Source organism: Mauremys mutica, chromosome 7 (genome assembly GCF_020497125.1).
Source record: "Mauremys mutica isolate MM-2020 ecotype Southern chromosome 7, ASM2049712v1, whole genome shotgun sequence".
NCBI lineage: Eukaryota > Metazoa > Chordata > Testudines > Geoemydidae > Mauremys > Mauremys mutica.
Genome location: NC_059078.1, coordinates 106,691,439 through 106,700,788, shown reverse-complemented (window position 1 = coordinate 106,700,788; position 9,350 = coordinate 106,691,439). Strand labels below are relative to the sequence as shown.

The 9,350-nt window shown below is 39.3% G+C and overlaps 1 protein-coding gene across 1 annotated transcript in view; it reads left to right on the top strand.

Moving 5' to 3' along the window:
• The first annotated feature begins 538 nt into the window (after positions 1 to 538).
• Positions 539 to 9,350, top strand: part of FOXI2 (forkhead box I2) — a 77,079-nt gene continuing 68,267 nt past the window's right edge. Inside the window, exon 1 of the mRNA XM_045024727.1 lies at positions 539 to 646. The gene's annotated coding sequence lies outside the window, so the exon portion shown is untranslated. The remainder of the gene's footprint in view (positions 647 to 9,350) is intronic.

Genomic DNA, 9,350 nt, shown 5'->3' with positions numbered 1-9,350 from the left:
AGGGGATTTAGCAATACTGAAATTAATACAGAGTAGTGAATAATTCACAATGAATAACAAATGCAACAAATTTGACCTCGTTTCCGGTTCACTGAATATTTACAAGCAGATTATCATTACATCAAATGCATTTGTTTATTCAAAATTATTCTATCAATTATTTGCAGTTTTTAAAACCTTTACTGATTAATTGGCATACAGCTCTCTGCAAATTGCAAGCTGTATTGGTTAGCTGTGAGTGGTCAGATAACTCATATGATATGATTTTGGTTCCCTGATTGGATTCAGGGCCACAGAATCCACATAGAAATACTTTTTTGGTGAATTTGAAATTTGGTTTGTGATGGGGTAGATCAGACCCTCTGAGGCCCCTCCTAGAGGCTTCATGGCCCTGCCACACCCTGCCTCAAAAAAGGGCATTGGAGAGGGTCCTCCAAGCTGCCTAGAGTGTCTGTCTGGGACACAGCCAATCAGAGCACAGCAGCCTAGTATAAGAAGAGCTGCAGGGACAGAGGGAGTTCAGTTTCTTACTGGAGCTGCAGGAACATGGATGGTGTGCAGCTGGCTGACAGAGCTACAGAAGCCAGGAAGAACGAGAAGGAGCCCTGAGCTTGTTGCTAGGACTTCATTGTGACAAGGCCCTGAGGTAAGGGTGAGATGGTGGGGCTGTGGGGAAGTGGCCCAGGGAATTAGAGAAGCCATGTGATATATTTAAAGGGACACAGCAGATGGCTGCTATCTAGAGGGTCCCTGGGCTGGGACATGGAATAGTGGGTGGGACAGGGTCCCATACCACCCCTCCATTAGCTACTGGGAGGAAATGGCCTGGATATTGAGACACCCCAAAGAGGGAACTAAACTATAGTGGCCCAGCTGGAGAGCTGCAGCCAGTAAGCCCATGAAGGTGACAACATTATCACCAGGGAGGAGCTCTGGGGCACTGATCTATTCTGGAACAGGGATAAACAGAGAGAGAGAGAGTGCAGGGACATGCACTCGGCCAAGGAAGCGCTCATGAGAGGTGAGTGTGCCCTGTTACAGGTTTCCACAAATGCTCCTGCATGTGACTTTGAACTCTCTTGCTCATCCAATTGGCTTATAGGAATATACATAGGAAGAGAACATAAAAGGGAAATGAGGGTGGCTGAAGCAAATTTATGTAAAGTTTGAGCATATAGTCCAGGGGTTGGCAACCTTTCAGAAGTGGTGTGCCGAGTCTTCATTTATTCACTCTAATTTAAGGTTTCAGGTGCCAGTAATACATTTAACATTTTTAGAAGGTCTCTTTCTATAAGTTTATAATATATAACTAAACTATTGTTGTATGTAAATTAAATAAGGTTTTTAAAATGTTTAAGAAGCTTCATTTAAAATTAAATTAAAATATAGAGCCGGCCGGAACGGTGGCCACGACCCGGGCAATGTGAGTGCTGCTGAAAATCAGCTTGCGTGCCGCAGGTTGCCTACCCCTGATATAGTCACTGAAAACTATTTAAAGTATTTTCTTCACTCTAGAAATGAATAACGTAATGACATTCATGACAGAATTTGATTTTGTAGGCAGATTATTATTATAAGTGCTTATACTTTACACGGAGGTTATCCACTTATCCAGCACTGGAAATGGCCAAAAGAAATCAAATAGAATTGGTCAAAAAATATCTGTTTTTTCATCAGAAACCCTTCCCGGTTTCCTACCTGCTCACTCGTCTTGATCCTTGGCAGCCAGCCTGGTGGTCTATAAGAGATCTGGGAGCCTGAAGCCCAAGGAGTCCTAGCTCTCAGGCCCATGACTCCTCAGCAACCTGAAAGCCCAGACTCCCCAAGCCGCCTGACTCTTTGCCTGGGTAGCTTGGGGGAACCTCAGACATACTTTGAAAAGGTCAATATGAAATACTGTTTTGATTTTTTGAAAATGGAATGTTGGAACTCCTGGTCTACAAGAAATGTCAAAATTTCATTTTTCTGATTCAGAAATGTATTTATTTATTTTATATCGATTTATTTATTTAATATTTTATAAATTTCAGAAGTTCCTATGGAACAAGAATTTCAGTTTCTGGTGAATTCTAGCATGAAAGCCAAATCAAATGCAAAACCAGCACAAAAGCTAATGACCATCTCCTCCTCATCGGAAGGAGACTTAGGCTCCCATCCAACAAAGCATTTAAGCACCTGTCTAACTTTAAGCATTCAAGTGGGTCTCCGAAAGTCAATGGAAATATTTGTTATTTATTTGTATTACAGTAACATCTAAAGGATCTAGCTGAGATCAAGGTCGCATTGTGTTAAGTGCTGTACATGCACATAGTAAGAGGCAGTCTCAAACCTGAATAATTTCCATCTAAACAGACAAGGCAGACAAAGAGTGTGAGGGGAAATGGAGGAACAGAGAGATGAAGTTTTACTTTGCCAAGTTCACAAAGCAGATCGGTGGCAGCGCTTGGCATAAAAGTTAGGTCTCCAGAATGCTGGTGCAGTAACCTATGCATTAGACCACATTGCCTCCCCACTCTTCATATGCTATATATACAGATGTTTAAGTACTTTGCAGGATCAAAGCCCAAGTCACTATATACAGTTTAATATTTATGGTGCATGTATCTTTTTAATTCTTCCTTATAATGTGATCTTATTCCCAGACATAGAGGTATGTGTGTCTGACACATAGACATCAATGTTGGGTACATTTGTGAAGAAATCAGGTAGTGCGGATGCCATGACTATCATATATTTGATACTTCACAATAGGAGTATGATGCTTTTCTCAAATAGAGAGGTCAGCATATCTTTCACCTATCACTTAGTATTTTTAGTATTTGTCAGCAGGAGTGCAGTGTAATTCCAGGATGGAAAGTCAATACATAAGTCATGGTTATCTTGGTATTATTGGTACCTTAGAGCAGGTCTGGCATTTGGATGCCATTTCCAGACAGAATTGTCTGTATTTTGTGTGTGATTTGCTGAGTAATTTTATAGCTTTTTCGTGTATGGCATAAATATAGCTCAGGCTTCTCCCTCTCTTCTCCCTGCCCCCCAGCTATTGCTATGGATCTGGTTGTATTTAAGAGGCAGGACAGTGATAGGAACATGCCATTGTTAAACGTTTGGTGATGGGAAGAGAATGCTACAATGCTCTCCTTTTCAAGAAGCGCTCTCTCGCGCTCTCTCAAAACACAATGCATAGTACTGGATAGAAAACAATATTATATCTGTCATGCTTTTATCTTGTTCTTAACATCTCTGTTCAAAATCTAAACTAATGTACGCAGGAAAAGAGAGGCTCCTTCTAACAAATCAGCATTCAGTCTGCATTAACACCCTAGCTTGAAAAAAAACAAAGCCGTGTCTTTTCTTTCCTTGCATTATATAACTATTAAAAGCAGACAGTTCCTCAGCAATGAATGAATACTTTTATTTTTAATAAGGATGTTCTTAGAATTTCCATGGGAGAAACCTAGCAACTAAGATGCTTCCACTTTAATATCTGATAGAGTAGGTTTTGAGAAAAATGAAATCTTATCTTTTTCTAATGAAAACACTGCCACCAGCTGGTGAACAAATGGCTTTGAATTTCACACACAAGGGAGTACGACCAGGGTAATTTTTTAAAACCACAACTCAGATTTTCATTAAATGAATATCTTTTCAGACTATATGGCACTGTAGATTTGCATCCATTCATTACTATTCTAAACAAAAGAACATGAAAAAATGTGGTGGATGCATTATGTTACACACTTCACTGTTAAAGAGCAGCTCTTGGCTAGCTCCTTGAGGCCAGCTGAGCTCCACTCACAGAAGGGAACAAAGGTGCTCCTATGCAATTTTTACAATCTCCCAAGCCAAATCAGCCTCTAGTGCAACTCAGAGCAGCGTCAGGGTTCATAAATGATTGATTATGCTGTGAATAGTATAACCAGTACTGTGGTGCTGTCATTTTTTGATATATTAAATATAATTTGTGCTTTTGAGTGTCACAGATTTTTGTTCTGTTATGAGTGCATTATTGCATCATAGATGTTATAAGGTGGGATGGGGTTGACAGCTGGATGTTCTGGCTGCTGAACAGGGTAAATTTGTGGGTTTTGCCACCAGGTGAGTCCTCGGAGGCAGTTTAGGATAGTGGACTAAATGCTATTAGCTGTCTAATATTCTGCTAATATGACCAGTAGTGACAAAGTTCAGTCAGTGTTTGAATTGTGATATTGATCTTTCAGTATCCATTGAGATGAATGGAGCAATTGAGACTTTTTGGAACGATTTTTTCAGGCTGTCTGCAAACTCGGGAAGACAGCAATTCTGGTTTTTAAAGTTCCCTTCATGAGGAATAAAAACATAATTTTTTCAAACCCTATCAAGGCAGGGTTCTCTGACACATCCTGTGGCTGAGGAATAGTGTATTGCAATGGGTCCTGCTTATATAAACCGCAAGTTTGGTTTTAGGTATGGTTTAGTCTGGCAACGAATTCGGACAATATCCATGCTGGTTTCATTAGATCTCTCAGCAGGCTAGGCTTTAATGTCATAGACCTTAGGGTTTTTTTGAGTCACCTGGAGTATCTTGTGGGAGTGGATGAAGCTCCTTTCAGGAGGTTAGTTTCCACTGGTTCAAGAGGTGCCAGAGTCTAAGAAAGTTACTTTTCCTCCTTGAGAGTCTTCACATGCACATTTTGCCTTTTGTTCACTACATAGGTGTGACTGTGCTGCATGATATGTTAAGAACTCTCATTGCACAAAGCAGCCTACAGCAGAAATCACTGTCATTAATTCCATGCTGTCTGAGGAACAGAAATATTTTCACCATCAAAACAGCTTATTTTTGCACAGACCAAATATTTCTCTACTAAAAGAGAAAATAAAAGCAATGAGGAATATATCCCCAAAAACATGATCTGATCCAAGGCTTTCTAGGGCAGTCACTAACATATGCTGAGCGTTCACCAGCCCATTCTCATAATATACTGTCCTTTTGCTCAGGTCTACAGGTTTTTCTATTTTGAATTTATCTGGCAAGAAGTTGCTTATTGTGCATTATGGTAGCACCTAGGAGCCCCAACCCAGTTCTAGGCCCCTTGTGTAAGGCACTGAACAAACACAAAGTGAAACACAGTCCCTGCCTTGAATAGATTGCAATCTAAATAGACATGACAAAGTGTAAGGGAAACAGAGGCACAGAGAAGGAAGTGACTTGCTCAAGGTCAGTGGCAGACCTCAAAACAACTCAACTCTCTGGAATCCCATCCTAGTGCCCCAGCCACTGTACTATTTTGATGCTCAAAAAAGTGCCTTTACCATAGGAGCAAAATGAGCAAAAAAATGTGTATCCCCATACTTCAGGTGGGGATGGGAGTTGTGTGTCTTCTCCTAAGAAACTGCATATTTTAAATGTCCAGATTTTAATTTTTCCTCTTCAATTTGTCTGTTATCTCATGTCTAAGTTACTACCTACAATTGCATTTCCCGCCCCACCTTTCTAGAGTCTTACCCAGAGGTGCAATAGCATTCCCAGTAAACTCCACAGGAGATTTTAGTTTATGAAAATGAGTCATGGAAATTGTCCACTTTTAAAGTATAAAGAAAAATTGAATCTTCCAACATTGTACAACATGTTTTAACTGGCTTACAACATTTATCCAGGAAAGCCTACCTTTAATTTACAATAGACCTCATTTAATCCACCTTTACTTGTTGCATGAGATCTGAGGTGATTGAAAAACATCACTGTTGTCAATCCCACTCCTCTCAGATGCTGTAGCTGAGAAGTCAGAAATCACATTTGGCAGGGCATCCCTAAGGAATGTACTACCACTGATAAGTTCAAAGGAGCTTTCCCTTTACTGTCTTTCCTTCTTCTCTTCACCATACCTTAGGACCTTCAAAAATATAATAAGAAACATCCAGAGACCCAATGGATAAATACATTACTTCTTTATAAGAGTCAGTTTTCCTTGCCAGAGAATTGAACTGAACATCTAATGAATTTACCCTCTTATTCCCCACTATTTCCTAAAGAGACATTGGTACCAACTCTATAGTTAACATTGTGTTAAGATTCCAACTTAAACTAGGTCTAAAAGTCATCTGATTCACACTTCAAATACTGAAGTTAGCTTCCAGATTTGGCTCACCAAATCTTCAGGGGAAATTTTAATTTTCTGTATACATTTTCAGAGTAATCGTTACTGACATTTCCAGTAGAAACATTTGAAGATGCTCCCCATTTTGAAATTTTGCCCTGTTTTCTTCATATTCCTTTGGGTTCCTCTAGCTAAACAACCACAGATCCTACAAACTTCACTCCCTCCTACCATCTTTCTCACATATACACACAGACATTCTGATCACATCTCAGACATAGGCTGTTTGACCTTTTAAAATTAAACACACAGTGGTTCATGGGGCAGTGGAGAGCCCTGCTGCATGGGTGGCCTGATTGGGGGAACCAAGTGGCACTCCACTTCTCCCCAGGCACTACCAGCTAACATTCCACTTTTCCCCATGTTGCCCGCAGACAACCCTGATGTACCTTATCCCCACATCTCTCAAAAGCACACAAATGTCTCCCAGGCCCCCACAACACTGCTCAGGCTCACTCCTTTACATGTCGCTATATATTTATGGTGACCAGATGTCTCATTTTTAAAGGGACAGTCCCATTTTTGGGGACTTTTTCTTATATAGGCGCCTATTACCCCTCACGCTTGTCCTGTTTTTTCACAGTCGCTATCTGGTCACCCTGTGTATATATATATCCTGCCCCACAGCACCACCTCGCATTAAACTCCCATCACCTACATCCCTGCTCCTAGCTCTGCTTCTCTACTCCACTACCACAGTCACCATTTAGACATGGGTATGTAACAATGTAGTGGAGTGTAGCTGAGGTGTTGAATAACTTAACTGCTGATTTCCTTGTTTTATACAGTTTGCATTGATGGGTTAGCAGATCTATCATACTTAACTCAAAGTTAATGACTTTTGGGGGAGGAATATATATTAAGCTAATGTCTCTATTTATACATTTCAGTAAGAAAATGCATTTCCCTCCACTCTTAATTTGACTCCTGCTTACATTTCACGATTCATATTTTAAACCACTTATATCATTAGTCGTTTAAGCAAACAGAAAAACATACGTTTCTAGCAGAATTGCTTTATTCCCATATGCCGTCATGGGCACGATACAATCTAGCCCAAACTGTTTGGGAGGGAAGTAAGTCAACATGACAATAAACTGCAACATAACTTACTATTTACATAGGGTCTGCTCCAAAGCCTCCGAAGTCAATGGAAACTGTCCTTTGGATATAACCCATTGAGAGGAAAACTCAATACCATTGAGATGAGGGATTGAAATAATTTGGTGTCTTGCTTGTAAAAGTGCTTTCGAGCAAGTGCATAAGAATCGGAGCACCCGTTGGTCAATGGCTGGCTGTGCAACTCTAGGAAAATAACAGCCTCTCTGTACATCAGACTCAATTTACCAGTTCTTAAAATAAATATGTCCATTTTATCATCCTCCTCCTTCCCCCTGGTGACTGGCAGCTTAGTTAGGACCAAATTCTTCCCTTTGATATCCATGAACAAATTGATGGGAGCTGTGTATTATATTGGAGAGCAGATTTTGTTCTTAATATTTGAGAAAGACTTTGAGCTCCTGGGATGAAAGTTAATTAGGCCTAATCCACTGTCCATTGTAGTCAATGGAAAAACTTCCACTGAATTCAGTGGACATTGGATCAAACCCCTGCACTGGTGTAAATCAAGAGGAACTCCACTGAAGATAATGGAGTTAAACTGGTATACAACTGGTGTACAAGAGAGATGAATCAGCCGCAGTATAAGTATTTTTAAGGATTGAGCTTTCCTTGAGTCAGTACATGAAGGGTGAATCCTGTCCTATATGAAGTTCAACTTGAAAGTAATTTCAGTTTGTGCCAAAAAGTATTTAATTATTAATACTGAAAGAATGTGATCTATAAACTTTACATTATACTTTAACTAGACTCAAAGGTATATACAGTATCATACTAATTGCCTACTAGAGAAAATATCTGTAAAAAAATAAAACTCATCAAATTCTTCAAATAAAGGAATTCTTACCTAGGGAAAAATGGTCAAACTGTGCTCCCGCCCCCCATGGGCTACCAGGTTTTGTCTCACTTTTTCCTCTTAACACCAAATCAATTTGACACTTTAACATTACCAAGACTTAAAATAATTCATTATATTGGTTTTAGCAAGAGATAGTGATAAATTATTAAATAAGCCCAACTACTCTGCAAGCTTTCTAGTTTCAAAGCAGCAGACCACAAATACTGCTTTGGGCTTCTCTCGATTTATTATTCCACACAAATAAACATGTGCTGCAACCTTCTCCTGTACTATGATATGAGATTAAATTAATTGTTCTGTTGTTCCTTGGGACATAATACTTCTCAAATGATCCAATATCTCATTAAGAAATACTAAAATGCTCCCTTCCCTAAAGAGCAGTTTGCACAAACTGGACCTCCATGGTAGCTGATTTGTCATAAGGTAACATCGGGCACAATAGCTTAAACGTGAGAAAATTACAACCATTTTTTGTACTGACCTTACCAACTCCTAGTATGTTCTGTTCTTCATATCCATTACAGCAAAATGTTGCTGTTCAACATTCCCATTAAAAATCCGTAGGTTTAACTCAGCTATAAAAATTTTGCTCTGGGCTGCAACTTAGGATATACCAGGTCTCATGCTAATGGGATTTAAAAGTATTTAGGTCCACATTCTGCCAACTTTTTTGAACAATCCCATTAATTTCAATAAAGCTACTGAAGAAGTAAGGTACTATTAAGGGAGGCAGGAAGCTGGAAGTTTCAAATATGCAAAACATTGAACTTTATGGTAAATATCCTCTAGCATTTCTGACCATGCTAAGAATCTGTGGTCAGCAGAAAAAAATTGCTGCAGAGTTGGTGCACTGGGCTACTTGAAAAACCATCACTGAAGACTAACTGGTGGTAGAGCAAGAGAGACATAAAAACATGCTCTACAAATGAAAGGCAGTAACATCGGACAGGCAATGGAAGAGGAAAGGTGGTGTACATGATAAGATTATATATATATAGATAGATAGATTTAATATAGATTTGTATTTTCATATATGTATATATATTAAAATGTGAGTAATTTGGGCTTCACAGCGTACAATATCATTTGGTTGATCAAATGCTATTTTTACCATGCCTCTTGTATTACTAGTAAGGACTAACTGTCCTTTGTTTCAGTTCACATTTACCTCCAGACCACATACACATTGGGTGTTATCTCGCTTTCATGATTAGGTTCAATGTTAATTTTAT